Source organism: Symsagittifera roscoffensis, chromosome 1 (genome assembly GCF_963678635.1).
Source record: "Symsagittifera roscoffensis chromosome 1, txSymRosc1.1, whole genome shotgun sequence".
Classification (NCBI taxonomy): domain Eukaryota; kingdom Metazoa; phylum Xenacoelomorpha; order Acoela; family Convolutidae; genus Symsagittifera; species Symsagittifera roscoffensis.
Window position 1 is genome coordinate 44,877,835 of NC_087062.1, and position 14,748 is coordinate 44,892,582.

The following is a 14,748-nucleotide window of genomic DNA, read 5'->3' on the forward strand; positions in this document are numbered from 1 at the left end:
TTTTGGACTTTGCTCAAATTATCTTTCGACTGTGCTTGACATATATTTCGAATGTCCTCGACCTATATTTTGACTGTGCTCGACTTTCGTTTCGAATGTGGTCGACCTATTTTTCGAATATGGTCGACCTATGTTTCGACTGTGCTCGACTTATCTTTCCTCTGTGGTTGATCTACGTTTCTGACTGCGCTCGACCTATGCTTAGACTCTGGTCGGCCTAGATTTCGAATGTCCTCGATCTTTTTTTCGACTGTGCTCGACTTATGTTTCGTCTATGCTCGACTTATCTTTCGACTGTGCTCGACCTTTATTTCGAAAGTCCTCGACCTATGTTTTGACTGTGCTCGACTTTCCTTTGGAATGTGGTCGACCTATTTTTCGACTGTGCTCAAATTATTTTTCCTCTGTGGTCGACTTATGTTTCCGACTCCGCTCGACCTATGCTTAGACCGTGGTCGACATATTTTTTGACGAACTTGCTCAAATTATCCTTCGACTGTGGTCAACTTATGTTTCGACTGTGCTCGAACTATGCTTGGACTGTGGTCGACTTATTTTTTGACTGTGCTCCTCTTATCTTTTCTTTGTCGTCGACCTAATTTTCAACTGTGCTCGCCCTAAATTTTGACTGTTTTTGGCCTACTTTTCGATTTCGCTCGAGTTATGATCGACTGCACTCTACCTATCTTTCGACTGTGCTCAACTAACTTTTCGATTGTTCTCTACCTATGTTTCGATTGTGCTCTACCTATGTTTCGACTGTGCTCGACCTATATTTCGAGAGTCCTTGACCTATGTGTCGACTGTGCTCGACTTATGTTTCGTCTATGCTCGACTTATCTTTCGACTGTGCTCGACCTATATTTCGAAAGTCCTCGAACTATGTTTCGAATATGGTCGACCTATGTTTCGACTGTGCTCAGTCTATGCTTAGACTGTGGTCGACCTATTTTTCGACTGTGCTCGACCTATATTTTGAACGTCCTCGACTTTTGTTTCGACTGTGCTCGACTTTCGTTTCGAATGTGGTCGACCTATTTTTGGACTTTGCTCAAATTATCTTTCGACTGTGCTTGACATATATTTCGAATGTCCTCGACCTATACTTTGACTGTGCTCGACTTTCGTTTCGAATGTGGTCGACCTATTTTTCGAATATGGTCGACCTATGTTTCGACTGTGCTCGACTTATCTTTCCTCTGTGGTCGATCTACGTTTCTGACTGCGCTCGACCTATGCTTAGACTCTGGTCGACCTAGATTTCGAATGTCCTCGATCTTTTTTTCGACTGTGCTCGATTTATGTTTCGTCTATGCTCGGTTTATCTTTCGACTGTGCTCGACCTTTATTTCGAAAGTCCTCGACCTATTTTTCGACTGTGCTCAAATTATTTTTCCTCTGTGGTCGACTTATGTTTCCGACTCCGCTCGACCTATGCTTAGACCGTGGTCGACATATTTTTTGACGAATTTGCTCAAATTATCTTTCGACTGTGGTCAACTTATGTTTCGACTGTGCTCGAACTATGCTTGGACTGTGGTCGACTTATTTTTTGACTTCGCTCGATTTTTTTTTCGACTGTGCTCGACTTATCTTTCCTCTGTGGTCGACTTATGTTTCCGACTCCGCTCGACCTATGCTTAGACCGTGGTCGACATATTTTTTGACGAATTTGCTCAAATTATCTTTCGACTGTGGTCAACTTATGTTTCGACTGTGCTCGAACTATGCTTGGACTGTGCTCGACTTATATTTCGACTTCGCTCGATTTTTTTTTCGACTGTGCTCGACTTATCTTTCCTCTGTGGTCGATCTATGTTTCTGACTGCGCTCGACCTATGCTTAGACTCTGGTCGACCTAGATTTCGAATGACCTCGACTTATTTTTCGACTGTGCTCGACTTATGTTTCGTCTATGCTAGACTTATCTTTCGACTGTGCTCGACCTCTATTTCGAATGTCCTCGACCTATGTTTTGACTGTGCTCGACTTTCGTTTCGAATGAGGTCGACCTATTTTTCGAAAGTCCTCGACCTATGTTTCAACTGTGCTCGACTTATATTTCGACTTTGCTCGATTTTTTTTTTCGACTGTGCTCGACTTATCTTTCCTCTGTGGTCGATCCTTGTTTCTGACTGCGCTCGATCGATGCTTAGACTCTGGTCGACCTAGATTTCGAATGACCTCGACTTATTTTTCGACTGTGCTCGACTTATGTTTCGTCTATGCTTGACTTATCTTTCGACTGTGCTCGACCTCTATTTCGAATGTCCTCGACCTATGTTTTGACTGTGCTCGACTTTCGTTTCGAATGTGGTCGACCTATTTTTCGAAGGTCCTCGACCTATGTTTCTGACTGCGCTCGACCTATGCTTAGACTCTGGTCGACCTAGATTTCGAATGACCTCGACTTATTTTTCGACTGTGCTCGACTTATGTTTCGTCTATGCTAGACTTATCTTTCGACTGTGCTCGACCTCTATTTCAAAAGTCCTTGACCTATATTTCGACTGTGCTCAACTTTTGTTTCGAACGTGGTCGACCAAGTTTCGACTGTGCTCAAATTATCTTTCCTCTGTGGTCGACTTATGTTTCCGATTGCGCTCGACCTATGCTTGGACTGTGGTCGACTTATTTTTTGACTGTGCTCCTCTTATCTTTTCTTTGTCGTCGACCTAAGTTTCAACTGTGCTCGCCCTAAATTTTGACTGTTTTCGGCCTGCTTTTCGATTTCGCTCGAGTTATGACAGACTGCGCTCTACCTATCTTTCGACTGTGTTCAACTAATTTTTCGATTGTGCTCTACCTATGTTTTGACTGTGCTCGACCTATATTTCGAAAGTCCTTGACCTATGTGTCGACTGTGCTCGACTTATGTTTCCTCTGTGCTCGACCTATATTTCGAAAGTCCTCGACCTATGTTTCGAATATGGTCGACCTATGTTTCGACTGTGCTCAGTCTATGCTTAGACTGTGGTCGACCTATATTTTGAACTTCCTCGAATTTTGTTCCGACTGTGCTCGACTTTCGTTTCGAATGTGGTCGACCTTTTTTTGGACTTTGCTCAAATTATCTTTCGACTGTGCTTGACATATATTTCGAATGTCCTCGTCCTATGTTTTGACTGTGCTCGACTTTCGTTTCGAGTGTGGTCGACCTATTTTTCGAATGTCCTCGACCTATGTTTCGACTGTGCTTGACTTATATTTCGACTTTGCTCGAATTTGTTTTCGACTGTGCTCGACTTAACTTTCCTCTGTGGTCGATCTATGTTTCTGACTGCGCTCGACCTATGCTTAGACTCTGGTCGACCTAGATTTCGAATATGGTCGACCTATGTTTCGACTGTGCTCAGTCTATGCTTAGACTGTGGTCGACCTATATTTTGAACTTCCTCGAATTTTGTTCCGACTGCGCTCGACTTTCGTTTCGAATGTGGTCGACCTTTTTTTGGACTTTGCTCAAATTATCTTTCGACTGTGCTTGACATATATTTCGAATGTCCTCGTCCTATGTTTTGACTGTGCTCGACTTTCGTTTCGAATGTGGTCGACCTATTTTTCGAATGTCCTCGACCTATGTTTCGACTGTGCTCGACTTATATTTCGACTTTGCTCGAACTTGTTTTCGACTGTGCTCGACTTATCTTTCCTCTGTGGTCGATCTATGTTTCTGACTGCGCTCGACCTATGCTTAGACTCTGGTCGACCTAGATTTCGAATATGGTCGACCTATGTTTCGACTGTGCTCAGTCTATGCTTAGACTGTGGTCGACCTATATTTTGAACTTCCTCGAATTTTGTTCCGACTGTGCTCGACTTTCGTTTCGAATGTGGTCGAAATTTTTTTGGACTTTGCTCAAATTATCTTTCGACTGTGCTTGACATATATTTCGAATGTCCTCGTCCTATGTTTTGACTGTGCTCGACTTTCGTTTCGAATGTGGTCGACCTATTTTTCGAATGTCCTCGACCTATGTTTCGACTGTGCTCGACTTATATTTCGACTTTGCTCGAATTTGTTTTCGACTGTGCTCGACTTATCTTTCCTCTGTGGTCGATCTATGTTTCTGACTGCGCTCGACCTATGCTTGGACTGTGGTCGACTTATTTTTTGACTTCGCTCGATTTTTTTTTCGACTGTGCTCGACTTATCTTTCCTCTGTGGTCGACTTATGTTTCCGACTCCGCTCGACCTATGCTTAGACCGTGGTCGACATATTTTTTGAGGAATTTGCTCAAATTATCTTTCGACTGTGGTCAACTTATGTTTCGACTGTGCTCGAACTATGCTTGGACTGTGCTCGACTTATATTTCGACTTCGCTCGATTTTTTTTTCGACTGTGCTCGACTTATCTTTCCTCTGTGGTCGATCTATGTTTCTGACTGCGCTCGACCTATGCTTAGACTCTGGTCGACCTAGATTTCGAATGACCTCGACTTATTTTTCGACTGTGCTCGACTTATGTTTCGTCTATGCTAGACTTATCTTTCGACTGTGCTCGACCTCTGTTTCGAAAGTCCTTGACCTATGTTTTGACTGTGCTCAACTTTTGTTTCGAATGTGGTCGACCTATTTTCGACTGTGCTCAAATTATCTTTCCTCTGTGGTCGACTTATGTTTCCGATTGCGCTCGACCTATGCTTGGACTGTGGTCGACTTATTTTTTGACTGTGCTCCTCTTATATTTTCTTTGTCGTCGACCTAAGTTTCAACTGTGCTCGCCCTAAATTTTGACTGTTTTCGGCCTACTTTTCGATTTCGCTCGAGTTATGACAGACTGCGCTCTACCTATTTTTCGGTTGTGTTCAACTAATTTTTCGATTGTGCTCTACCTATGTTTCGATTGTGCTCTACCTATGTTTCGACTGTGCTCGACCTATATTTCGAAAGTCCTCGGCCTATGTTTCGAATATGATCATCCTATCTTTCGACTGAGCTCAGTCTATGCTAAGACTGTGGTCGACCTATTTTTCGACTGTGCTCGACCTATATTTTGAATGTTCTCGACTTTTGTTTCGACTGTGCTCGACTTTCGTTTCGAATGTGGTCGACCTATTTTATGGACTTTGCTCAAATTATCTTTCGACTGTGCTCGACCTATTTTTCGAATGTCCTCGACCTATGTTTTGACTGTGCTCGACTTTCGTTTCGAATGTGGTCGATCTATTTTTCGACTGTGCTCGACCTATGTTTCGACTATGCTCGACTTAGATTTCGAATGTCCTCGACCTATTTTTCGACTGTGCTCGACTTATGTTTCTTCTATGCTCGACTTATCTTTCGACTGTGCTCGACCTATATTTTGAAAGTCCTCAACCTATGTTTCGACTGTGCTCGACTTTCCTTTTGAATGTGGTGGACCTATTTTTCGACTGTGCTCAAATTATCTTTCCTCTGTGGTCGACTTGTGTTTCCGACTGCGCTCGACCTATGCTTAGTATGTGGTCGACCTATTTTCGACGAATTTGCACGAATTATCCTTCGAATGTCGTCGACTTATGGTTCGACTGTGCTCGACCTATGCTGGGACTGTGGTCGACCTATTTTTTGACTGAGCTCTTCTTATCTTTACTTTGTCGTCGACCTAAGTTTCAACTGTGCTCGCTCTAATTTTTGACTGTTTTCGGCCTACTTTTTGATTGCGCTCGAGTTATGACCAACTGCGCTCTACCTATCTTTCGACTAAGCTCAATTAATTTTTCGATTTTGCTCTACCTATGTTTCGATTGTGGTCTACCTATAATTCGACTGTGCTCGACCTATATTTCGAAAGTCCTTGACCTATGTGTCGACTGTGCTCGACTTATGTTTCGTCTATGCTCGACTTATCTTTCGACTGTGTTCGACCTATACTTCGAAAGTCCTCGACCTATGTTTCGAATATGGTCGACCTATGTTTCGACTGTGCTCAGTCTATGCTCAGACTGTGGTCGACCTATTTTGCGACTGTGCTCGACCTATATTTTGAACGTCCTCGACTTTTGTTTCGACTGTGCTCGACTTTCGTTTCGAATGTCCTCTACCTAAGTTTTGACTGTGCTCGACTTTCGTTTCGAATGTGGTCGACCTATTTTTCGATTGTGCTCAAATTATCTTTCGACTGTGCTCGACCTATATTTCGAATGTCCTCGACCTATGTTTCGACTGTGCTCGACTTATATTTCGACTTTGCTCGAATTATTTTTCGATTGTGCTCGACCTAGATTTTGAATGTCTTCGACTTATGTTTCGACTGTGCTTGACATATGCATAGACTGAGGTCGACCTATTTTTTCGACTGTGCTCGACTTATCTTTCCTCTGTGATCGATCTGTGTTTCTGACTGCGCTCGACCTATGCTTTGACTGTGGTCGACCTATTTTTTTGACGAATTTGCTCGAAATATCTTTCCACTGTGGTCGTCGACTTATGTTTCGACTGTGATCGACCTATACTTGGACTGTGGTCGACTTATTTTTTGACTGTGCTCGACTTATCTTTTCTTTGTCGTAGACCTAAGTTTCGACTGTTTTGGGCCTATTTTCCGATTGTGCTCAAGTTATGACCAATTGTGCTCTACCTATCTTTCGACTGTGCTCAACTAGTTTTTCGATTGTGCTCTACCTTTGTTTCGACTGTGCTCGACCTGTGTTTTGACTGTGCTCGACCAAAATTTCGACTGTGCTCAACGTACTGTTTGATTGTGCTCGGCCTATTTTTTGATTTTGCTCGAGCTATGTTCCGATTGTGCTCTACCTATGATGATACTGTGCTCGGCTTATGTGTTGACAGTGCTTGAACGATTTTTTGATTATGCTCGACCTATTTTTTGATTGCGCTTGGCCTACTTTTTGATTGTGCTCGAGCTATGCCCCGGCTGTGCTCTACTTATGTTTGGATTGTGCTCGAACTAGATTTCGAATGTCCTCGACCTATGTTTCGACTGTGCTCGACTTATATTTCGACTTTGCTCGAATTATTTTTCGATTGTGCTCGACATAGATTTTGAATGTCTTCGACTTATGTTTCGACTGTGCTTGACATATGCATAGACTGAGGTCGACCTATTTTTTCGACTGTGCTCGACTTATCTTTCCTCTGTGATCGATCTGTGTTTCTGACTGCGCTCGACCTATGCTTTGACTGTGGTCGACCTATTTTTTTGACGAATTTGCTCGAAATATCTTTCCACTGTGGTCGTCGACTTATGTTTCGACTGTGATCGACCTATACTTGGACTGTGGTCGACTTATTTTTTGACTGTGCTCGACTTATCTTTCCTTTGTCGTAGACCTAAGTTTCGACTGTTTTGGGCCTATTTTCCGATTGTGCTCAAGTTATGACCAACTGTGCTCTACCTATCTTTCGACTGTGCTCAACTAGTTTTTCGATTGTGCTCTACCTTTGTTTCGACTGTGCTCGACCTGTGTGTTTTGACTGTGCTCGACCAAAATTTCGACTGTGCTCAACGTACTTTTTGATTGTGCTCGGCCTATTTTTTGATTTTGCTCGAGCTATGTTCCGATTGTGCTCTACCTATGATGATACTGTGCTCGGCTTATGTGTTGACAGTGCTTGAACGATTTTTTTATTATGCTCGACCTATTTTTTGATTGCGCTTGGCCTACTTTTTGATTGTGCTCGAGCTATGCCCCGGCTGTGCTCTACTTATGTTTCGATTGTGCTCGAACTAGATTTCGAATGTCCTAACCATAAAATTCGACTGTGCTCGACCTACTTTTCGACTGTTCTTGAGCTATGACCGGCTGTGCTCTACCTATTTTTAGACTGAGCTCAACTAATGTTTCGATTGTGATATATCTATAATTCGACTGTGCTCGACCTATGTTTTGACTGCGCTCGACTGATGTTTCGACTGTGCTCGACGCATCTTTCCACTGTCGTCGACCTAAATTTCGACTGTGCTCGAGCTACTTTTCCCCTGGGCTCGAGCTATGACCGACTGTGCTGGACCTATGTTTCGACTGTGCTCGACGCATCTTTCCACTGTCGTCGACCTAAGTTTCGACTGTGCTCGATCTACTTTTCCCCTGGGCTCGAGCTATGACCGACTGTGCTCGACCTATGTTTCGATTGTGCTCGACCTAGATTTCGAATGTCCTAACCATAAGTTTCGACTGTGCTCGACCTACTTTTCGACTGTGCTTTAGCTATGACCGACTGTGCTCTACCTATGTTTAGACTGTGCTCAACTAGTTTTTCGATTGTGATATATCTATATTTCGACTGTTCTCGACCTATGTTTTGATTGCGCTCGACCTATGTTTCGACTGTGCTCGACGCATGTTTCCACTGTCGTCGACCTAAGTTTCGACTGTGCTCGATCTACTTTTCTCCTGGGCTCGAGCTATGACCGACTGTGCTCGACCTATGTTTCGACTGTGCTCGACGCATCTTTCCACTGTCGTCGACCTAAGTTTCGACTGCGCTCGATCTACTTTTACCCTGGGCTCGAGCTATGACCGACTGTGCTCGACCTATGTTTTGATTGTGCTCGGCCTATTTTTTGATTGTAGTCGAGCAATGTTCCCAATGTGCTCTACTTATGTTGTTACTGTGCTCGGCCTATGTTTTGACTGTGCTCGACCAATGTTTTGATTGTGCTCGGCATATTTTTTGATTGTGCTTGGCCTACTTTTTGACTGTGCTCCAGCTATGCTCCGGCTGTGCTCTACCTATGTTTAGATTGTGCTCGATCTATATTTCGATTGTCCTCGACCTATGTTTCGACTGTTCCCGACATCTGCTTAGACTGCGGTCGAACTAGTTTTTCGACTGTGTTCGACTTATCTTTCCACTGTGGTCGACCTTGTTTCCGACTGTGCTCGACTTATCCTTTGACTGTGGTCGACCTATGTTTCGACTCTGCTCGACTTATCCTTCGACTGTGGTCGACTTATAATTCGACTGTGCTCGTTCTATGCTTAGACTGTGGCCGAATTATTTTTCGACTGTGCCCGAATTATCTTTTCACTGTCGTCGACCCAAGTTTCGACTGTGCTCGACCTAATTTTTGACGGTTTTCGGCCTAATTTTTGACTGTGCTCGAGTTATGACCGACTGTGCTCTACCTATCTTTCGAATGTGCTCAACTAGTTTTTTCATTGTGCTCTAGCCTTGTTTCGACTGCGCTCGACCTATGTTTCGACTGTGCTCGACTTATCTTTTGACTGTGCGCGACCAATGTGTTGACTGTGCTCGACATTTTTTTTGATTTGCTCGGCCTATTTTTTGACCGTTCTCGAGCTTTGTTTCGACAGGTGCTCTACCTATGTTTCGATTGTGCTCGACTTACTTTTCGAGGGTGCTCGACTTTTGTTTTGTCTGTGCTCGACTTATTTCTTGACGGTGGTCGAACTATGTTTCGATTTTGCTCGACTTATCTTTCGACTGTTCTCGACCTATGTTTCGACTGATCTCTACCTATGTTTCGACTGTGCTCGACTTATCCTTCAACGATCTATGTGTCAGCTGTGCTCGACCTATCTTTCAACTGTGGTCGACCAACGTTTCGACTTTGCTCGAATTTTGTTAGGACTCTGGTCGACCTACTTTTTGACAGTGCTCGACTTATCTTTCGACTGTGCTCGACCTATGCTTAGACTCTGTTTGACCTAGATTTCGAATGTCCTCGACCTATGTTTCGAATTTGTTCGACTTATCTTTCGACTGTTCACGACCTATATTTCGACTGTGCTCTACCTATGTTTCGACTGTGCTGGACTTATCTTTCGACGTTCCTCGACTTTTCTGTCCGCTGTGGTCGATGTATGTTTCGACTGTGCTCGACCTATGCCTAGACTGTGGTCGAACTGTTTGTCGAGTGTGCTCGACCTATCTTTGGACTGTTCTCAACCAACGTATCGACTGTGCTCGACCTATGCTTAGACTGTGGTCGATCTATTTTTTGACAGTGCTTGACTTATTTTTCGACTGTGCTCGACCTATATTTTTAATGTTCTCGAACTTTGTTTCGACTGTGCACGACTTATGCTTAGACTCTGGTCGACCTAGAACTCGAATGTCTTTGACCTTTTTTTCGACTGTGCTCGTCTTATGTTTCGTCTATACTCGACTTATCTTTCGACTGTGCTCGACCTTTATTTTGAAAGTCCTCGACCCTATGTTTCGACTGTGGTCGACTTATGTTTCGACTGTGCTCGGCCTCTGCGTGGACTGTGGTCAACGAACCCATTTTTCGACTGTGCTCAACTTATCTTTCGACTGTGCTCCACCTATTTTTCGAAAGTCCTCGACCTATGTTTTGACTGTGCTCGACCGATTTTTCGACTTTAGTCGACCTACTTCTTGATTGTGCTCGGCCATTTTTTGATTGTAGTCGAGCAATGTTCCCAATGTGCTCTACTTATGTTGTGACTGTGCTCGGCCTATGTTTTGACTGTGCTCGACCAACTTTTTGATTGTGCTCGACATATTTTTTGATTGTGCTTGGCCTACTTTTTGACTGTGCTCGAGCTATACTCCGGCTGTGCTCTACCTATCTTTAGATTGTGCTCGAACTATATTTCGATTGTCCTCGACCTATGTTTCGACTGTTCCCGACATTTGCTTAGACTGCGGTCGAATTAGTTTTTCGACTGTGTTCGACTTATCTTTCCACTGTGGTCGACCTATGTTTCCGACTGTGCTCGACCTATCCTTAGACTGTGGTCGACCTATGTTTCGACTTTGCTCGACTTATCCTTCGACTGTTGTCGACTTATAATTCGACTGTGCTCGTTCTTTGCTTAGACTGTGGTCGAATTAATTTTCGACTGTGCTCGAATTATCTTTTCACTGTCGTCGACCCAAGTTTCGACTGTGCTCGACCTAATTTTTGACTGTTTTCGGCCTAATTTTTGACTGTGCTCGAGCTATGATCGACTGTGCTCTACCTATCTTTCGACTGTGCTCAACTAGTTTTTTCATTGTGCTCTAGCCTTGTTTCCACTGCGCTCGACCTATGTTTCGACTGTATTCTACCTATGTTTCGACTGTGCTCGACTTATGTTTTGACTGTGCGCGACCAATGTTTTGACTGTGCTTGACATTTTTTTTGATTGTGTTCGGCCTATTTTTTGACCGTTCTCGAGCTTTGTTTCGACAGGTGCTCTACCTATGTTTCGACTGTGCTCGACTTACCTTTCGAGGGTGCTCGACTTTTGTTTTGTCAGTGCTCGACTTATTTTTTGACGGTGGTCGAACTATGTTTCGATTTTGCTCGACTTATCTTTCGACTGTTCTCGACCTATGTTTCGACTGTTCTCTACCTATGTTTCGACTGTGCTCGACTTATCCTTCAACAATCTATGTGTCAGCTGTGCTCGACCTATCTTTCAACTATGGTCGACCAACGTTTCGACTGTGCTCGAATTTTCTTAGGACTCTGGTCCACCTACTTTTTGACAGTGCTCGACTTATCTTTCGACTGTGCTCGACCTATGCTAAGACTCTGTTTGACCTAGATTTCGAATGGCCTCGACCTATGTTTCAACTTTGTTCGACTTATCTTTCGACTGTTCTCGACCTATGTTTCGACTGTGCTCTACCTATGTTTCGACTGTGCTCGACTTATCTTTCGACGTTCCTCGACTTTTCTGTCCGCTGTGGTCGATGTATGTTTCGACTGTGCTCGACCTATGCCTAGACTGTGGTCGAACTGATTGTCGAGTGTGCTCGACCTATCTTTGGACTGTTGTCAACCAACGTATCGACTGTGCTCGACCTTTGCTTAGACTGTGGTCGATCTATTTTTTGACAGTGCTTGACTTATCTTTCGACTGTGCTCGACCTATAACTTTAATGTTCTCGAACTTTGTTTCGACTGTGCTCGACTTATGCTTAGACTCTGGTCGACCTAGAATTCGAATGTCCTCGACCTTTTTTTCTACTGTGCTCGTCTTATGTTTCGTCTATACTCGACTTATCTTTCGACTGTGCTCGACCTTTATTTCGAAAGTCCTCGACCTATCTTTCGACTGTGCTCGACTTATGTTTCGACTGTGTTCGGCCTCTGTGTGGACTGTGGTCGACCCATTTTTCGACTGCGCTCAACTTATCTTTCGAATGTGCTCGAACTATATTTCGAATGTCCTCGACCTATGTTTCGACTGTGCTCGACCTATGTTTCGACTATGCTCGAATTCTCTTTCGATTGTGCTCGACCTATTCATAGACTGCGGTCGATCTTTTTTTCGACTGTGCTCGACCTATGTTTCGACTGCTCGACCTATTTTTTGACTGTGCTCGAACGTTGTTTTGACTGTGCTCGACAAATTTTTTGATTGTGCTTGGACTCTTTTTTGACTGTGCTCGATCTATGTTCGGACTGTGCTCTACCTATGTTTCGACTGTGATCAACATACATTTCTACGGTGCTCGACCTTTGTTTCGTCTGGGCTCGATTTATATTTCGACGTTGGTCGACCTATGTTTTGATTTTGCTAGACTTATCTTTCGACTGCTCTCGACATGTGTTTCGAGTGTGCTCGACCTATTTTCGACTCTGCTCGAACTATCCTACGACGGTCTTCGACTTTTCTGTCAGCTGTGGTCGATCTATGTTTCGACTGTGCTCGACCTATGCTTAGACTGTGGTCGAACTGTTTGTCGGCCGTGCTCGACCTATGTTTCGACTGTGGTAGACCAACGTTTCGACTGTGCTCGACCTTTGCTTGGACTGTGGTCGACCTATTTTTGACAGTGCTCGACCTATTTTTCGACAGTGCTCGACCTATTTTTTCATGTTCTCAACCTTTGTTTCGACTGTGCTCGACCTATGCTTAGACTCTGGTCGACCCAGATTTCGAATGTCCTCGACCTATTTTTCGACTGTTCTCGACTTATGTTTTGTCTGTACTCGACTTATCTTTCGACTGTGCTCGGCCTATATTTCGAAAGTCCTCGATCTATGTTTCGACTGTGTCGACTTAGGTTCCGACTGTGCTCGGCCTATGCTTAGACTATGGTAGACCTATTTTTTGAATGTGCTCAACTTATCTTGCGACTGTGTTCGACCTTTATTTCGGATGTCGTCGACCTATGTTCCGACTCTGCTCGACTTATGTTTCGACTATGCTCGAATTATGTTTCGATTGTGCTCTACCTAGATTTCGAATGTCTTCGACCTATGTTCCGACTGTGCTCGACCTATGCTTAGACTGCGGTCGACCTTTTTCTTCGACTGTGCTCGACTTATCTTTCCACTGTGGTCGACCTGTGTTTCGACTTTCTCGAACGAAATTGGGTGTGTTTCGGCTGTTCTCGACTTGTGCTTCTACCGCGCTCGACCTATGTTTGGACTCTGCTCGACCTATGTTTCGACTTTCTCGAGCAAAATCGGGTATTATTTAACTTTGAGCTCAACTTAAAACTGCTCCTCGAACGCAGAATTTTGGTCGCAAAACTGCCCGTGCTCGACTTTCTATGTCGAAACATAGGTCGAGCATTTCGACCCGCGGAACCATTTCATCAAACTTTTCTTGACAGTTCAGCTGTACGCTTGTGTCGTTCTACATGCCATACCATTAGGGATGAGAAGAAGTACTTATATTAATGTTATATAATGTTTTATTGTTTAGGACACTGCGTTCGTTACCTCACTTAAGTTAAGATGATCTCGACGGTCGAAATTACAGCAAAGTTATGTTATTGCTAAGCTGCAGAAAATTGAAATAAAAATATAAAACGGTTGTGTTTTCGAACTGAGACTTCTCAAGCATCTGATTCTACCGGCAAAAATACCTGGTTTTCTTCAAATTTCTTCAAGTTGATCAAACTCACGATTTTCATCAAATTGATCAAACTCCGAGTCTTTCTACCGGCAAACTCAGAGACTTGGTTATTCTGCTATTATAGGATACCTCGTTTTATAAGCTTGCCGGGCAAGCAGGTCAACATAAAAAATACTCACAGTAGGAAAATTCAGCAAGGTAATAGAAAAACATTGCAAATTATTGAAACTTATATTAAAAACTTTAGACTATAGTATCGATTGGTCAAAACTAGCTTTTCAAGTTTTATATAAAAATTACATGTCAATTAAAATCATAATTCAACTCAGCACTAAAAGCCGTGTTTAGCTCTCATCAACAATTATTTTCATGTGAAAATGGGAAATACGCTTGCTGTAGTTTTATAAATTCAGACCGAAATTCGAAAAAAGCATGCCGGTTAGTGGCTACCCCAGTAGAGTGCCGAGGGTGGGGGCGCGCGGGGGTGAGTGTCCCCCCCCCCCCCCCCTCAATTCTCGTTGCCAATTTTTTCCATAGGGTCCCTTTTGATATAACTTTACAACATCTATTTTTGGCTGACCAATCTCAAATTTTTTCTATAGGCGCCCTCGGCGGCAACATAACTAATTTTGAGCGGACAACGCTCGCCAAACCAAACGCATTTTTCAGGCAAAATTTTCCAAAAAGTAACATTTTTGGTCTAAATAGAGTCTTAACAGATTTGATCAATAGGGGAGTGCTCGGAAAAATAAATCGGTCGACCTAAAAAAAAAGGTCCACAAAATTTTTTCAGAATTTTTTGAAAAACCGCCCCTCCCCCTAGAAAAATTCTGCGCACGCCATTGGGCTATCCTCTTAAAAAACTTTATGGTCACCCTGAAACAAGTTTATAAAAACTACTTGTTCAACACTTTGATGTTGAAAATCATTATGAGGCCAAACTGTGCAGCAGATAGGTGCACAGTTTTGTGTCTGTATGTTGCCGAATTCCAAGCCTTGCTGTGTCTGTA